Source organism: Lissotriton helveticus, chromosome 7 (genome assembly GCF_964261635.1).
Source record: "Lissotriton helveticus chromosome 7, aLisHel1.1, whole genome shotgun sequence".
In the NCBI taxonomy this organism is placed as follows: Eukaryota; Metazoa; Chordata; class Amphibia; order Caudata; family Salamandridae; genus Lissotriton; species Lissotriton helveticus.
Genome location: NC_136068.1, coordinates 326,385,870 through 326,404,029, shown reverse-complemented (window position 1 = coordinate 326,404,029; position 18,160 = coordinate 326,385,870). Strand labels below are relative to the sequence as shown.

The 18,160-nt window shown below is 43.2% G+C and overlaps 1 protein-coding gene across 1 annotated transcript in view; it reads left to right on the top strand.

The window, feature by feature from the left end:
- PTPRT (protein tyrosine phosphatase receptor type T) overlaps window positions 1-18,160 on the top strand; it is a 1,693,536-nt gene that overhangs the window by 99,277 nt on the left and 1,576,099 nt on the right. The gene's annotated exons all lie outside the window — the stretch shown is intronic.

Genomic DNA, 18,160 nt, shown 5'->3' with positions numbered 1-18,160 from the left:
CCCCTTGCTTCGTCTGATTTGTAATCAGTCTCTAACTGATGGAGTGGTTCCATCTCAGTGGAAGCAGGCATTGGCGACACCCTTGCTTAAGAAGTCCTTTCTTGACCCTGAGTGTCCTAAACATTTTTGGCCCATCTCCCTCCTTCCCTTCCCGGCTAAAGTAGTGGAACGGGTGGTGAGTAGCACCTTGTCTAAATATGTAAAGCAAGCTAAGCTCTTGGAGGAGGAGCAGTTGGGTTCCGGCCAGCCCATGGCACTGACACAGCCTTGGTGACCGTGATGGATGAAATTCGCGGGCGGGCAGACAGGGGTCCGGCAGCTGTACTTATTCTGCTTGATCTGTCTGCCGCCTTCGATGCGGTTAACCATGAAATCTAGTTGAGACAACTTAAAGAGGCGGGAGTGACGGGCTGTGCCTTCAGGTGGTTCCAGTCTTTCCTGTTAGGTAGGCAGCAGGCAGTATCCCTCCCACCCAATCAATCGGCTTTTACCAGTGTCTCGCATGGCGTGCCACAGGGCTCAGCCATCAGCCCTATTCTTTTTAATATTTATATGAAACCCCTGATGGCGGTCATCAAGCAACACAACATTAAGATCGTTATTTATGCGGATGATACGCAACTGATTCTCTCCTTGGAGGGAGCTCAGGCAACCTCTTTAGATGGGTGTCATAGCTGCCTGCGGGTCACAACATTATGGGTCAGGGATAATGTGCTACAATTTAATGCGTCCAAAACAAAAGTGCTTTACTGTGCCACGGAAAGGATTCCTTCCGCGTTGCCTAGTAACTTTTGGCCTTCCGTCTCACCCAATTTGGTTCAGCCTGCAAAGACAGTTCGCAACTTGGGTGTGACATTTGATTGTAAACTCACTCTGGAGGCGCATGTAACAAAAGTTGTAGGTTGCTGCCTGGCCATCATTCGTTCCTTATGGAAGATTTTTCCTCTGCTTACCCCTTTGGTGCGGAGTACCATACTTAGCAGAGTTGATTACTGCAATGCCCTGCTTCTCGAGTCCCCAAAATTCCTTCTGGACAGGATGCAGAGGATACAGTCAACTGCTGCTAAATTAGTATTAGGCTGGTCTAGAAGGTCCTCTACCTCGTTGGCCCTGTCTGAGCTGCACTGGCTCCCTCTGAAACAAAGAATCAAGTTCAAATCACTTTGTTTAGTATTTAAGGCCCTGTATGGAATGGGTCCTACCTCCCTTTAAAGCAAGTTCGAGGGGTATGTTCCTACCCGAACTTTGCGCTCATCTGGGGCAAATCTGATAAAATCCCTAGATTCAAAAAAGTTAGAGCAGGTGGTAGATCCTTTGGGGTCGCGGCTGCAAACCTCTGGAACACCTTACCTTTGGAGCTGAGACAAATTAGTGATCTCCTTCCGTTTAGAAGGAGGTTAAAACATGGTTGTTTCCCAAAATTTAGGGGTTAGCTACAGTAGGGTCCAGCAGATGTATGTCATGCCGAGCTACTAGTGCCAGGATGCCTGTCAGGTGATAGTGCGCTCTATAAATACAATAAATAACTAAATAAATAATGAAAAGACAAGGAAAAACGATGTCCAATGTCTGGCTGGGTAGATGACGGCCGAGGGGTCAACCAGAGCCAAACTCCTCCATAGCTGCCTAAACAGCTTTTACTGGCTCACAGCAGCACAGAGTCAGTAGAAAGGGGGGAAGTCCGTTTGTTTTAAAACTCTAACTCTAATTTTGCTGGCAATTTTGTAAACATTTTTACAAAAGTAGCCAATTGCTAGATCTAGATGCAGGTCAAAAATGTTGCAAGAGTGTCAAATGCCCTAAATAAACAAAGCAAATGGTCTCTACTGACCCTCGCAAGCTGGGCAAAAAAAGACAATGAAAATTGGTCTTGTTGCATTCCTGTGTCCCTGGTGCCACTGCACAAGTGATAGAAACACACTCAGGTTTATTTAGCAATCAGTGCCTAAGGTTCAATCGCAAAAGCTAGCATTTGCCAGAGGTTGATTAACCAGTTGAAAAACCAGAGTTCAGTTGAGTGCCAATCTGAAGAACTGAGTTTTCAAGATTTATCTCCAGTGTAGGTGAAGGTTATTCCAAAGTCAAGGTCCTTGTACATTCAATGACCTGCCTCTTTGTTTCATTCTATTGACAACCATTGAATAATAAGATGGGAGGCTAATGGCCAGATGACTTTAGTTGACCTGTAGTGGAGTGTTAGTTCCTACAGTCATTTGTGCTTTTCCACCATAAGCTTTATGGATTGTGCACCAGACATTACATATAATCTTGACATCTATTGGGAAATAATGAAATGCTTTAAGGGTGGCTTTGATGGAGTCTCGCTTCCAAAGATTAAGGCATAATCTAGCTGCATGGGGAGACCAGAGAAGGTGACATTAAAGACGCTGTGGTCTGCTAGGACGAGGGATCTCATCAAATCAACTCATAGCAGTATGTAGAGGGAAGGGAAAATGTTTGCCGAAAAGAGAGCTGGATGTTCACATCCTGTAACACAATGTTAATTTGAGTGACAAATATGAGATCACATCTAATTGAATGCTGGAAGAAATGCAAGAATGATTTCTATAGCACAAAGCTAAAGGCATGTCAGTAGACAAGATCTTATCTGGATCTCTTCAAACCACAAGAGATCTTTTGTGGTTTCAACAATATACTTTGAAACACGATTTTTAAAACACAGTGCATATTGCAAATCAATTTGCTTTATGGGAAGAGTAGCAAAATGGGTTTCACCTATTTAATCCTACCAGATTTTTTTGCTCTTTAATCGATCAATACTTGGACCATTACTGTGGATGAGTCTCACTCCTTGAGTCCTAGCAATCGTAATCACATAGGCTTTGGACTGTGCATTTTTACCGTCAGTGTCTACATTTTAAGAAAAGGCAACTGCGATACAGTGAGGGTAAGGGGTATTGGGCTTGTTACACATGAAAATGTATGTACATAAGTGTGCGAGCTGCATGTGTGATACTACCATCGTGTGCAGCCCTATAATTGTGCACAGGTAGCCTGGCACAGAAGGGACTTTGCAGGGATAAGTAATGCCCTGGGGTAGGTTGTATATTATTAGTGTGCACTCATAGGTAAGGCAGTAACATTTACTGGATTATCTGTAGGGCCATTATATTATACACATGGGGAAAACTGCCTTTAAATTGCAGTTTTGCTTCCCATAAGCCCCCATAGTCCAGTGAGGTATCACACTGTGGTGAAACATGTATGCCACGTTTGAATATACAACCCCAAGAACTTATACAGACTCCTAATGGGTTATCAAGAATTGTCATATTTTTGTGAATCAGATTTCGGGTCTTTTTGTCACCCTGGTGGGTTATCTTTATTACTCTGCTCCCCAGTAAAGGGAAAGAAGGCCTTCCTACACAAAAGGAGCAATTATCAATGCTTTGCACAGCTACTGCAGCGGAACGGGTGGGGAGGACAATCTGCATATAGTAACTAACTGTCACACTATACCGGATTTCATTCAGCTCAGGCCCACTGGACAAAGGAGGAAGTCCAGACACCTGGAGCCAACACAGCAGGGGCTCCCCTTTGAAGTGTTGGTAGATGAGTCCCTTGCTGTGATGTCAGCTAGAGGTGTCGCTGAGACCCTAAAGGAGAAATGCATATAGACCACTTGACTATGTCATATTTCATTGTTCAAACATGCTGCTCAGGAGGGTTGAGACAAGGTTGGATGGGTGATGTGGCATCCTGGGATTGGCCAGGGGAGCCCAGCATCTAGAATGCTCCACCCTCACAAGGTAGACACAGGGAGTTGGACCCTGGAATTTGACTGCAGCAGCCCCATTGACAGCTAGAAGGACAAGCCCCCCCCCCCCCGATAGGCTAAGAATTCTGTCTGCAGCTGAACCCAGGACCAGTGGGTCTCTGCAGGGCCTGTGAGGCTGGACCCCTTACACCTCTTGAGACTCATTTGAGGGATGACCTGGACTTCTGTGCCCCAGCAGGAGTAGAGGAGCATCAGCGACCAAGCAAATGAGAAAAGTCAGCTGAAGGAGCCAGCTAAACCAACTCCCTGCAAAGTGCACCACTTTGGTGACCAGGAAGCCTGCTGATGGTGTTTAGGCTTCACTACAAGGGAAAAAATTAGCCCAGGAAAAAAGAAATCAGGCCAGTGGGGTCCAAGATACTCAAGCCGAAACGATTTGACCTTTGACCCTCCACAGATCTCTGCGAGGCTATGTCACTGAAGGTATGTTCAGTGCCTTTAGTAGTGTCTGGCAGTCTCCATTTACTCTGAGGCATTCACACATACACTGACTTAGAACATTAGGCACTCACAAACACACACTTACCAACACATGACCAAAGGTGAACCCACTGACATGCCCAAGCACTCACATACATTAAACAATACAAGTCAGAAAGCATACATGCAACACACACCACACAGAACACACATAGATATACACAGTCTTACACACAAAGACAGAAACACAGCCACTGGCACACAAAGATGGATGACCAGGCACACAGATGCATAACCACATGCAGACAGATACCACACCACTGGCAAAAACAAACACCTACACGCATAGGCACATGACTTTAGTCACATGGACACTCACCCCGAATAAATAAACCCAAACTCACAGTAATAGTCATAGACATGAAAATACATGCACTGACACACACCCGCACGTATGCAGATGCACAAGCACTGGCACACACACCGATATAACCACCCGACACCATCAGGCACACAAATACAAGCATACACAGACACACAAGCGCATACATTCAAATATTCACACAGGCCACCTAAACATACATACACTTACAGAGACACACTAGCATTAGTACACACATACAGGTACACATACAGGAACATGACCAATGACTGACCCAGATACAGAGTTACACATACATGCGTGCATACACAGGCAAATGAGCACAAGTGAAACGGGAACAAAAGCACTGCAATTAGCAACAATATTTTGTCATCAGTGTGCAGTAAGGGTTTTTTCTCTTAATAACATCCTGCTGTTATAATGCAGATTGTACATCAGGACAGCTTGGTTATTTTGATGGCAATCCATTCAGAAGTGACCCAGGCCTGGACAAAATTCCCATTGAGCCGGTGTAATGTTGAGTAATTTCAAAACTTTTGTGTAACAAATGTTAAGCATTGTTCCTGAAACTATGCAATTAAGCCACGTCACTTGCCATTCGCTACAAATGTTTTGGCCGAGCAGATGTTAACAGCAAATTACCTGAACGCAACCAGCTGTAGCTTGTGGCACTTACCTTTTTTACACTATTTAGCATGGAATGCAATTTCATGTTCCATAAAATGTAACGCCAAATGTATTACGTCTAATTTTGCATTATTTCTAGGCCTGGGCAGTGAAATTCGTTCCGTTCGTGGAATTTGCAGAATTTGGCTAATTTCCCGTTCCGCAGAGAACGTGAAATTGCCCAAAATTCTACGTTCCGCGACTTCGCGAAAGTTTTTGCTTGTTCGCGTTCTCAAATGCGTGTTTGCGAGCACGCACACATAAATTGTGAACAGTAAACAAGCATTGCGAACAAGCAATTACGCGTTCGTGGAATTTCTGCACGCTCGCAGAGATTTTTTACCATTTTGCGGAGATTTGCGTAACGCGATTACGCAAATTCCGCCCACCCCTAATTATTTCCTTAAAAGTTAGCGTAATTACGCGAACTCGATTTATGCGAATTTCGCGCACACCCTGTGCACATTCTGAGACATTCCCGTGCTGTGATTGTTTGGCACTTCTTCTTTGATCCTTCTGGATAAGAAATTCAACCTAGTTTGGTTGCTGGTGATGCTGACTGGAGAACCGCAATTTACAGCTGTGTCTAAAGACAAGTTAGGTTCAGAGAGAGCAGCGTGACAGGGATAATGGAGCCCGTATGACAACAAAAGGCGCCATTAGGCCTCTCCGCAGCACTGACAGAGACGAAGGCCCGCCGAGGGCGTTTGAGCCTGTGTTGTCCACTCTGGTTTGCCCCCTTGTGGCCTTTTGAGTGGTTTTGCTTTGTTTTTTTTTTCTTTACACCTCGCAGAAATTACAACCATTCCGCAAAAAAACGAAACAGGCAAGAGCCAGGGTCAGGAAAAGGCTAGTTGTTTATCTATTTCTGCAGCGTTAAGGAGATCGATTTCCCATTCTTTCGATTGTTATTTTGAGAGTTCATCTTGGTGTGAGCCAGGCAGAAATATGTATCTCAATAAAACTGTCTGTGCGAGTTTGTTGTCTAATGAGGCACACGTCTATAGCCTCGTTAACCGTTGCCTTCCCAAACCCGTCTTAATCCCATGCTCCCTTTCTACATAGATCATATGTCACAAGCCCAGGGGTCAAAATAGATTCCATTTTAAATGGCGGGAAATTGAAACTAATGTTCTGCATCACCGTTTTTATTCCCTGATTATATATATTTAGCTTCAGTCCATGCAGCAGTGCCTTCTAGACCCACATTTTGCATTGGCGGATATGGAAAAACAGACTGCGATGACACATTTATTGTTCTTAAATTGTTTTGAGTTCATTTTGTGGTTTCAAACAAAACAAGCGTAAATCACGGATGACTTATTTGGCACTGCTTATGTTTTATTTGTGTTGAGAAACTGATCAAACTGCCTTTCCTCAAAAGTTAGTTAAATATTTTCAATTAAAAAAAAAGAGAATATGAATTTGTTCCCCATGGACGGCATGATCGCAGCTGCGACCCCTCGATTGCCCCTTGCTACCCCTGGCACTGCCATTGCGACCCCTGGCCTAAGAGGTGGCAAAATCAGTGCCAGGCACACAAGGGCATCTCCACTTTCCTTGTTTTTGGTCAATTCTTAATACACTAATAGTGAATAATAATTTATTATTCAGAATTATGTAATAAAGAATGACATACATTTTGCTGGAATACGACCCTGCCAGGCAAATGAGGTAAGTAAAAAATCATTTTAAATATATATGGTGTGTGCATTCTTGCAGGTGACAGTGTATTTATGTAAGACCTTGTGAATATGTGTAAATCTGTGTGTATGTGTGAGCATGCATGTGTGAGCGAAAGTAAATGTGGCGCACCCTGTCACCTCCACTACCCCAGGCATTTTGGTGAATTGACGTTCATGTTGTTCCTCACCTTATTATAAAAACACATCAAGAACAGAACTAACCCAATTCGCTCCATGTGCACACTTATACATCAATTTCATGAACATACCCCCTCCCCGTCACCTTCATTCAATAGTGTCCTCTTCCTTCCTCTCTCTGTCCTTATCATCTCGTTCCATCCCTGTTGTCTCTTTCAGCACTTGGACGTCACCTTAGTGTTGCACATTAATTAAAAAATGTAATTCCAGTTCATGCAAGCAGCAGAAAAGGTGCAAAAGAGCATTTTTTTCCAATTTTGCTACACTTCACAGTCAATACAATTTGATTTTAGAGCGTGTTCTTGCTCCTTAAATACTGCTGTGTCTACTTGGAGGAGGAGAGGTTGCTCTGTCGAATCCTATTTCCTCACTGCAGCATTCCAATTTACATTCATTATGTGCATAAAATTTGATTTCGTGCCTCAGTCTAATGACCTGATCTGGATTAAACATTTTTGTGTAGGAAAGCTGTGCTTCAGCTTCATCAGATTTTATGCTGTTGGTTACCACATTAATGCTTCACACATGGGATCACAACAAATGCAACACTCTGCCAGTCGCACCCTCTCTAATGGTGTAGCGTAATACCTGTCCGAAACTGCGTTTTTGACACTCCACGTTAGGGCTGACACGCTGCATAATTGCTACAATACAATACAATTACACAGCTTTAACGCGTATTTTAAATTAGTATGGGTCAATGACACAATGTGCTCAATCAGTCTTTCTTTTGTTTTAACAAAAGTGTGTGCCCCAAAGGATTATGGTCACCGGCAAATGGAAGGAGATATTCCATTGCCAGTCTAAACATGGGGTGGTGAAAGAAGAGCAACAGTGAAATGCTTGAAAGGACCAAAAACTCATTGCTGATGACATGGATAGCCTTTGTCTTACATTTAATCCCGTCTAAAAAAAACACTTGGTAATCATACTGACTGCCAAGAACCAACAGCAAAAACTTGATAACGCGGAGGAAGAAAATTGTTGTGCGAAAAGTCCGTTGTCATGGTTGGTGAACAAAATCATATGGTATGAACATAAGGAATGGACACTAAAAATTTTCAATGAGCAGTTTTTTAATTCGGGCACTATCCAATAAACTAAAACAAAAGTAAAATTTGTGATGGGAATTTTGCTCGTTATACGTCACCGCACTCTCCGTACAACTCTTCCAAAAGAAGAATATTGTTAATGAAAATGCTTCAGCTTATAGCACGTGGAGATGTATACTTTCCCAAAGTTGGATTTTTCAAATTGGGAATCACTGTTTGTGTTAGGTCTATCTTATTGGCTGGTACACCAATTGTGAGCAAAACTGTAGATTGAGGGTTCTTGTAATGGAGGACACGCATTTGGACATCTCTGATCTTAGAGTACTTAGCTCCTCTTCTCGTGTCATGTATCCTCTATCCATGTATCCCATTCATCTGATGAGGCCTGTGATGTGAAATGTACCCATCTTCTATTGGAGCCTTTGGCAATAAATTGTTTCACTAAGGGTAACTTGTAGTTGGACACTTGCAGCAGTGAATTCAACGCAGATGAAAACTTTCACTAGAGGTTAGTTGGGTCCTTGCATTAGGAGATCACGCTGAGAAAAATACTTGTGGCAGAGAAATGTTTGCATTTGTACAAGTGCAATGGTGACTACCTTATTTCTTAAAGATAAATACTTTCAATGGTGTAGTTCTCCGGCACTTCGAAGGAGGCATTGCACACAGTGTGAAACTTTGTTTGGCGAAGGCATGGTGGTTAAGATCACCATTTGCAAATTAAAAGAAATGCTGAATATTTCAATCAATCAATAAAGCTTTATTTGGCTTAAAAGCAAACCATAAAAGCGCACATCATAAAATATCAAACATAGACAATTAAAATATTCAGAAAAATCACAATCAGCCAGATGATTTTCCAACAGTTGCATGAAGTGCAAAAAGTGCATATCATTTTAACAACAATTTAAAGAATTCATTAATACCAATTTGAAAATACTTTACATTAGTACCAGTTTAAAGAGTATAGAGAGCCAGCAAACGCATATGCTCTATTTCTCATTGATACTCATGTGCTTTACTGCAGATGGAATACATCAATACATGGCAACACATACCTTGCAGGTTTGCATAGCTGCAAATATTCCACAGCCTCTTTACATTTCCTAACACCTTAGCAGTTTTAATATCCGAGTTTTTTGGTCCTTATACAGATCACAATAAAACATCATGTGTATTTGAGATTGCTGAGAAATTGCATCACATGGGCATGGTATCAAATATTTGTCAGCATATGCTTACACCAGTAAGTGAGCTAGGCCAAGCCTAAATCTTATCAAACTAAATCTTTGCTGGTGTGTCAACTTCATCAGATGTGCCTCTATGCCGGAAGTTGTACTCATCGGGAGATATAGCACCCCGTCCTCAGATCACCCTCTTGTCTTGAAGTTGCTATAGACTCTGGTAATTAATTTTTTACTGCTAACCTCACTGACTGAACGTTGCCAGTTGGATTCGTGAACAGATCTGTTCTATTAATGGCTTCTAGCTCACTTTTAACCCTTTCAGTGCGTCGGACGCCCCCCCGGACGTCCGACTTCACGGTGGGTGTGTGCGGAGGACGGCCGGGGGCCATCCTGACCACGCCCAGTCATAAATCACCCGCACTGCAGCCGAATTCCAGCCGCGGTCAAAGGGTTAAAATAGGACAGCCATTAGATTGTATTTGCCTTTGCAAGATTCATACAGTCAGTTCTAGCTGTTTGTGTTAGCACTGCTTCTGGTCTAGACCAGAGGCGCAACTTGAGCCAAATTTCGGGGGGGGGACTAAGAAAAAATGTCGGGGGGGCTAATTTTTCCAGCAGTAGGCAAAGTGGAGATGCAGGGGCTCTAAGGAGGGGTGAAAAAACAACAAAGCCTCATTTTTAATCAAATGGTCTTTTTTAAAGACCTGTGAAGTACTCGGGTGCGGCTGTGTGTGTGCCCGGGATGCTGTCTCAGCCCGGGCTGCCACATACAACAGGGTGGGGGGCTGAAGCCCTTTGAGCACAATGGGCTTTGCGCGCCTCGTCAAGACCAGACTGAGAGCCATAACATAATGGGTATCAACCTTATTTTATCTCCCAAATACCGTAACTGCTGAATATTTATTATCTAATATTCTGAGCCGGCACGTTATTCTTCTTTTTATACAAATTGTGTCACTGCTTGGTATTGTGGCATGCAGTGCTTCATTTGTGCTGGTGACTGCTGGTGGTGATCACCAGTACTTGTATTTTTGGACTTATGCTTCATTGTCTGACTCAATGGGAGAACAAATGGAAAAGAGGAAGATTGGAAAATAGAGAAATTAGGGGTGAGAAAGAAAACGTAAGAGTGAGATAAAGCGACAGGCACTACAGGCTGACGGAAGAAAGATGCCTGAATACAGCTTATTTATTTGAGATGTTGTATATTGGCTCATAAAAGAGGTCACATTCCCTCACACAATGTAGAAATATTTTGATACTGCTCATAGCCATTTTTTTTAATGTAAATATAATCGTTTGGGTATATTTGGAAAGAAACAAATGATCATACTTTTCCAAACGATTAATTCTTGCAGCAATATTTCCAAAAGGCATTACATGAGTTCGAATTTTTCTAAATGCACATTGACAGTCCTGAGCTTACATCATATGAGTGGATCAATCAAGAACACATCATCAGTTTCCCAAAGCAGTCTCAGTTTTCAGGTAATCACAAGACAGGGAATCAAGGCCTGATTTACTAAGATCAACAATCAACCATCAAGAACAATTACTATTGATTTACCAAGGTGACATCACAAAGCAGCCACTGTTTTGCACAACCACTGCTTTGAAGCTCCAACTTTATTTAGCACTCCACTGATATACTATTAATTTGCATGGCAAAGCGCCCATTTGTGCGGTTTCAAAACCTCGACTTCATTAACCCCTTCCATGCTGATGACGGCCCTCGGCCGTCATGCACTACAGTGGGCGTGAACCCGCCCACTCATTAAAAGCGCTGCACAGGTGCAGAATCGCGGCAGCGCCCAAGGGGTTAATATCTATGAGTGCGGAGTTTATTCAGATTTCCTGTGAATGGCCGTGTATGTAGTGCAGGAGGTTTGCGGGGATTGGCGCTGTTTTCAAAATGTAAAATTGCCATTCTGTGAATGCCGCCTGGTGGACCGTGCATGGGTCCGCTGGACAACTGCTAGTGCCCCGCCATACCTGCCAACTCACATGGTGCCACAGTGTGACAAACGATATCGGCTCCCATTATATGGTGTCCCGGTGAGGAGCCGATATTACACAGTGGCAGGGAAAACAAACTGAAAGCCACTGCAAATGGTGGGTTTCCAGCTCGTTTTCCGAGGCTTTGAACTGCCAAAGTCCATTAAGGGGTGTGAAAACACCCCAGGACATAGGCAGCAGCCTCAGCAACCTTGCTTCAGTGGGAGGTGAGAAGGAGGCTTGTGGGCGGCATGCAAAAGTGCCTCATAGGTACTTCTTGGCACAAGCCCCTCCTTTAAGGCCCTGTCCCTCCTCACACGGCGAGATTTGTTCTTTCAGTTGAATGGTGCCCCCCCCGCCCCCACCAATGCCACTGTTAACTTTCACAAAGTGGAAGCAGTCCATCACGGACGGTTTGTGACAGACAGCTTTGACTTGCCTACACCTGCCTTGACAGGTCCATTAATCTCTTGCAACTACAACTGGGATCACAAACCACTGATAAACTCCATTGTAACTTGGAAGGGTGTGATGGACTACCATTTCACACCCTCTCTTCTTTCGAATTTGCAAGCAGTCACAAAGGCCATTTGTGAGTCAGAAGTTCATTTCTGGCTCACAATGTGTCCTTTTCACATTATAACTTGCTTTTTATGGTCATAAACAGTGTGATTTTGTGAATTGAATGCTATGCGACCACAGAAGCGCTTAGTACATTGAACCATTTATCGAGACAATGTATTTTTATGGACGCCAACATTGGATGAAAGTGTTAAGTATTCTAATGGATACAGATAAGAAGTGCCATTGAGAAACGCATGGGCAAATTTATGAGGGGATATCACCATTAGAACACCACTTTTAGTGATATTCTGATGGCGACATCCCATTCTCCTTATTTACAAGGTAGCGTTAAGACACTTAATCTGGCTTAACGCCGCCTTGTAAATAAGGCCCATTTTCATGCTTCACTCACTGTGAAAGGGGCGTGCAATGGGTGTTGAGGGGGTCGGTCCACCGCAACACTCATTGCTTTGTGACACTGCCACAAATTTACAATAATAAGGCAGCACCAAAAACTAAGGCCAGGCAATACCTGGTTTTAGACTGGCGATACGAGGAAAAATTATAAATTTTTCCTTGTATTTTCCTCTTTCTATGTGTGTTGAATTCTGCAGCACACATGGAAACAGCAAATCACCTTTCAAGAATATTTATATGCAGGAAGGTGTCCCTTCCTGCACATAAACAATCACCCCTGCAGCACAGGCACTCTGGCAACATGCTCAACCTGGCTGATGAGGATTATGAATCCGAAACCGGTCCCAGGATGCTTGTTTCCGGTCCAGGAAAGGCATGGCTTGGCAGTTCGGGCTGGACTGTTCCCATGAGGCACAGGGTCAGACTGATTTGCATATGGCCATGTCTGAAATGGGGTGGCTGAGTGGGCTAAAGAATGGTGATGGATTAAACCCAGATCAGTTGACTGGGGGTGAGTGTTTGATTTGCTCAAACGCTCCGTCCATCATCCCCTTTTGTATCGAATATGCCACAAGGGTGCCTACCCTGGCTCTAGGCAGGTTTTAGCACCAGAGCTAGGGAAAACGCAGGGGTGCGCCGTATTTTTGTAAATACGGCACATCCCTGTATTGAAAAAAGTCAGGGGGGAGAAATTACCAATTTTAAAGTAACACAGCGTTCCGACATTTCATTGTAAATATCCCACTGAGACTCTTTGCAGGAATCTTTTGACAAGTAGGGGAAAGACAATTAGTGGAGACACTAAATCAGAACTGAATAGATGATGGCATTGCTATGTGCCAAATTTCACACATTCTGGCAAGAGGAAAGAAACATATGTGTGTTTGGTGTTTTGATAAAAAGGTTAATACTTTATGAAATGAACAGAAATTCAGACTCTTCCTAAATGCGACACTTACAAATGTTTAAAAGCTTCCCCCTTCTGATTCACGTCCACTGCTGCTGCATGGCTTGCCTTTGTTAATGATGTTGAAAGAGTGACAGGCATTTCTGTCCCCGAGTGGAAGCAAGACTTGCTTCATTGCTGGTGAAAGGGCAGCAATTTTCTCTTCTTGTTTTTTTACTCCTTCCAAATCACAGTTTTTAATGCTGTGGAGGACCTCAGGCTCAAAGCGTTAGGGCTGTCATTTCAGGAGGAGGTGGGGTGCTGAAGGACAGTGAAGAGGTACATTGAAGAGTTTTTGGGCCAGGCGCCTAGAGATCCCCTGGGGATGATTCGTGCGCTATACAAATGAGTCTAAAACGAGTCTAAAGTAAAATGATGGATTATCAGGGAGTGTTGTCAGAAAGGTTTGATGGACAAACTGCAGGGAGACGAGGAGTGACAATGTGTGGCGGGCGGAATAAATTAGCAAGTTGTGGATGAAAAAGTGAAATGAACATCCCTAAAATTCTTGCATGTTTAGGCAGGAAAGGCAACAAACATGTTCATCTCTTTTCAGTTCTAGGGGGTCAAACTGTTGGGCCCCCATTCTGAGGTGTACAGTAATGACGGCTCACATGCATAGGGACTTTAGGAGACGAATTGGTATTACAAGACATTCGGAATTATTGCACATCCATGAATTTTTCCTACACAGATATTTCCCAGGAAAACCTGGTGACATTTGCACAGGGAAAATTGGTCCAAAAGAAAAAAAACCTGTGATCGTGCATGCTTCCTTCAATCGGCTGAAGGCCCAGCTCCAGGATTTGGGATCTGGGATAGCCATAGAGAAGCTTGGGTGGGCCATGATAAAGAATGGATTTGTGTAGCATCTTCCGGGTGTCTGAGACCTGGTTCTGGGTATGTTTGCTGGTCTTTTAGGGGGATGAAGTGCATGCACTGCCTACTGAGTGGGCTTGTGCTTTCTATTAACAAGTGATGACTACAACTTAAAAAATATGTTGGGGCGCGACAGCATCAAACTCTCCATAATTACCGCTCCCCCTGTGTGGCACTTTTCTTGCCATATCAGCGTCCTCGAGCAGGAAAGGGAAGGACTTCCTTCCTGCTCAGGGGTACTCCAATAACCAATCCAAGAACTGCGCACCGCGGGGGCAGCTGTAAACCTGCAATCGCAGGATTCGGTCCCACCCCATACGCCCGCACTGCACTTGTAAGTAAAATGGAATTGGCCTGGAGGCCCATAGGAATTAATGTCAATTACCGAATCGGTAATTACCGATTCGGTAAATTCCGAAAAAGTCAAGGGTGTCAGGGTGTCACTTTGACACCCTGTTGCACCCCTAATTAGTGCTTGTGTGCCATGTGGCACACATACATGCCCTAAGGGCATGTATGTCTGTCACATGGCACAGGTGTAAATGCAAAATATTTGCTTTTAAATAAGAATTTGTTATTTACCAACAACTAATAGTTGGTGGTAAATAACGAATCCTTAAAGCCCTGTAGCACTGTTTACAGTGCTACCTACATTTCAAAATACAGATTCGGTAATTTTACCGATTCGGTAAATTTACCGATTCGGTAAATACCGAAAAAGTCAAGGGTGGCAGGGTGTCACTTTGACACCCTGTTGCACCCCTGATTAGTGCTTGTGTGCCATGTGGCACACATATATACCCTAAGGGCATGTATGTCTGTCACATGGCACAGGGGTAAATGCAAATATTTGCATTTACATAGGAATTCGTTATTAACCACCAACTAATAGTTGGTGGTAAATAACGAATCCTTAAAGCTCTGTAGCACTGTTTACAGTGCTACCTACATTTCAAAATACAGATTCTGTAATTTTACTGATTCGGTAAATTTACCGATTCGGTAAAATTACCGATTCGGTAACATTACCGAATCTGTATTTTTTAATGCCCTATATCTCAGTATCCAAATACCGGTTGGTAACGGCTGAAAATCGGTAATTTTGACCGTTACCGACCTGTATTTGGATACCTACATCTGGCCCCAAGTGACCTAACCCTTCCTCCCGTGCTACTAAAGCTAATGTTTATATGAAAGATCTCTGGGATTACTGGCAGACCCTATACCTTAGCATACACAGATGGAGACTATACATCTCAGCAGACGCAGTGCTCTTGTGTCAGAACTCTCATTCCATGTGTGTGTCTGTGGCTCATGTACTCATGTATATGATAGGACATGTGTGCAACTAAACAACAGCAGCATTCTTGTGTTATATCTAGGTGCTAGTTCCTGGCCAGAAAGAATGAAGGGACATTGTTGTTTGACCTTGTCAGTGGTGCTCAGACTAAATCCCAGGTAAATAACAGAATGCAAAAATATGCAGCTTCCATGTGAAAGTAAATGTGGCACAAAAGCATGCATCTTTATATAGTAACGTGTGCAAAAGAAAATAAGGCCTACAACAGGCATAGTTAGGCTAACATAGGGAGAACTACAATGGGCTATGCAAGAAACACATCACAAGTCTCCCTCTGCATATTCATCAACGTCCTTCTGAAGTTCTTTTAAGAAACAATTGAAAGCCTGGCTATTTTAGATTTCCATTCCCATGCTCTTCCTGGCTGGATTCTTAGATCTGGGACACCTTGACTCTGGAACAGCTATATGAGAGAGAGTGTTTCCTAATGTTACCTAACATCTCCATTAAACCAAAAGGGTTTCTGGTATCAGAAAGATATTTGGACAGATAGGGTGACCAGTTACATTGGAAGGCTGCCCGGGGTTGGCCAGACGTAGACCTGTCAATCAAGCATTTATCTCAGACTCTGTTGTCAGCCTCCTAATATACCCGTCTTTGCACTTAAGCCAAGTTGTGGCAAGTGGTCCTAACTAGGAGTTGGTGAAATAATTTCATGAATTGTGAAACTGGCATAATCTGTTTGCTTTTTAATTGGTCTATAAAATCACACTCAAACTTGTTGCACCTGCAAACCAGAGAATCCGGTGGATTTCAGGCATTTGTGAACTTTGTGTGGTAAAATGATGTCCAGTGAGACCCATGTGAACTTCACAAACTGCCCACTAGTTAGGGAGAATTTCCAGGAACTGCTCTGAAAGATGATGAACCGGGCAGTTTGTGAGGTTAGAAGGGTTCTCCTGGATATTATTTTGCCAGGTGGTGCACCAGGACATTACAAACAGGACTGTTTCCAGTTTGTGGCTGGAGGACTAGCTGTCATTCAATTTTTTTTCCTGTGGTATGAAGAAGTTAACTGACGTAATTATGAGGATTTGCACCACCTTCCACTTTTGAATACAGTGGGTTAAAAGAGTTATTTGTCTTAGCCCTAACAGCAACCTCACCAGGACTCCACTGGAAGAAGCTTGTCAAGATTTTAGGAGCATTAAGAAACTCTGAGAAGGAGTCAGTGTGACCTTCTTGTTTGAGTTAGCCTCGCATAGCCAGGAGCAGAAGGTGGACGAAAGATGTAAAACTTCACTTTTCATAAAAGTGATGAGCAGCTAAGAAACAGAATTTCAAGAAGTCCACTGCTAGTGACACTGCAACATTGAAAATTTGACTTCACCATTGTGAAGCTTGTATTTAAGTCGGGCGTGTGTGTTTGAGTACATTGATTTAAATCGGCAGAGTTACATGTGCTATGGTGGTCTTTTTCACCTTTGTATCCAAATTCTGGCAAATTTGCAGCTCACCTGAGGATTTCAGGACACCCACCTATATATGCATCATAATACATCTATACTGTAAGGGACAATATGGTGGACACACCGGGCCAGAAAGGGGTAATTAAGTGACCACAATGATTAAAAAGTCTAAGTCAGATATAAGTTGTGCAATGGGCATCAGAGAATAGCGAAATACATCCCAACACAACCTTTTTGAAAATATCTCTGCAGACAGTAACATAGCGTCATCAAAAGCATTATGATGACGCGAAGCATGCACACCGAAGGGGAAGACACCCCTCTCATTCCTCACCACATCCAGTTGCCCAAATCAACCGGGGGCAGACGTGGAGGCAAATCAACATAGTAACATAGTCAAAGTCAACATAGTAATTTGGTTTGTCTAGTGATCACTAGATAACAAGTTACACTTCTCGAATTTCCATATTTTCGAAGAAACAGCTACAGTCAAATCGGAACCACACTAAACTACTCCGGGCATGTCAGTCCTTTCCATAGGGTCACGATTGGGTCAATGCATAGATATCCTATACACTTCTTGCTTCGGGCACCAGAAACCCCTAACATCCGGTTGGTCAAGGCAGGAAAAGGCTGTGAAAATAGGTGCTCTTCTTAGAAGGTTCTCTTCATGGTGTCAATCTCTCCACGACTCTTTCTTACATCCAATGTTGATGCCTCGCTTTGGTGTGGACATATCATTGGTGCATCAAGCCAGTTAAGTGAGTAATGAGACAACAGGTGGTAAAAGACCTACACACACATATTATATGCACCAGTATCACTATTGAAAACAGAAACAGATATAGCCATCTCTCTTGTTTTCATGCTTTTGGATATATTGTATTTTTGTCTGGTTAAAGTGTAAGAGAGAGGTCAAAAGTAAGTCAGAGGCAGCGTGTGGGTGCTAATTAAGCTGCTATAGTGATATGTCAGTCACACAAGGCCAAACAATTACACAATCTCGCAGAGGGAGTTTCATAATAGCTACTTACACTTAGTGATAGAGCATACACTGGGAATTTTGAAGATAAGCCTGATTGTACAGTTAGACATGACATGAGAGGCAGCAGTGCTTCTACACATGGTAACAAATCAAGTAAACAAACTCACAAGTGGCAGTGCAGTTGGCCACATGCTTGCTGCGACTGGGCAGACACAC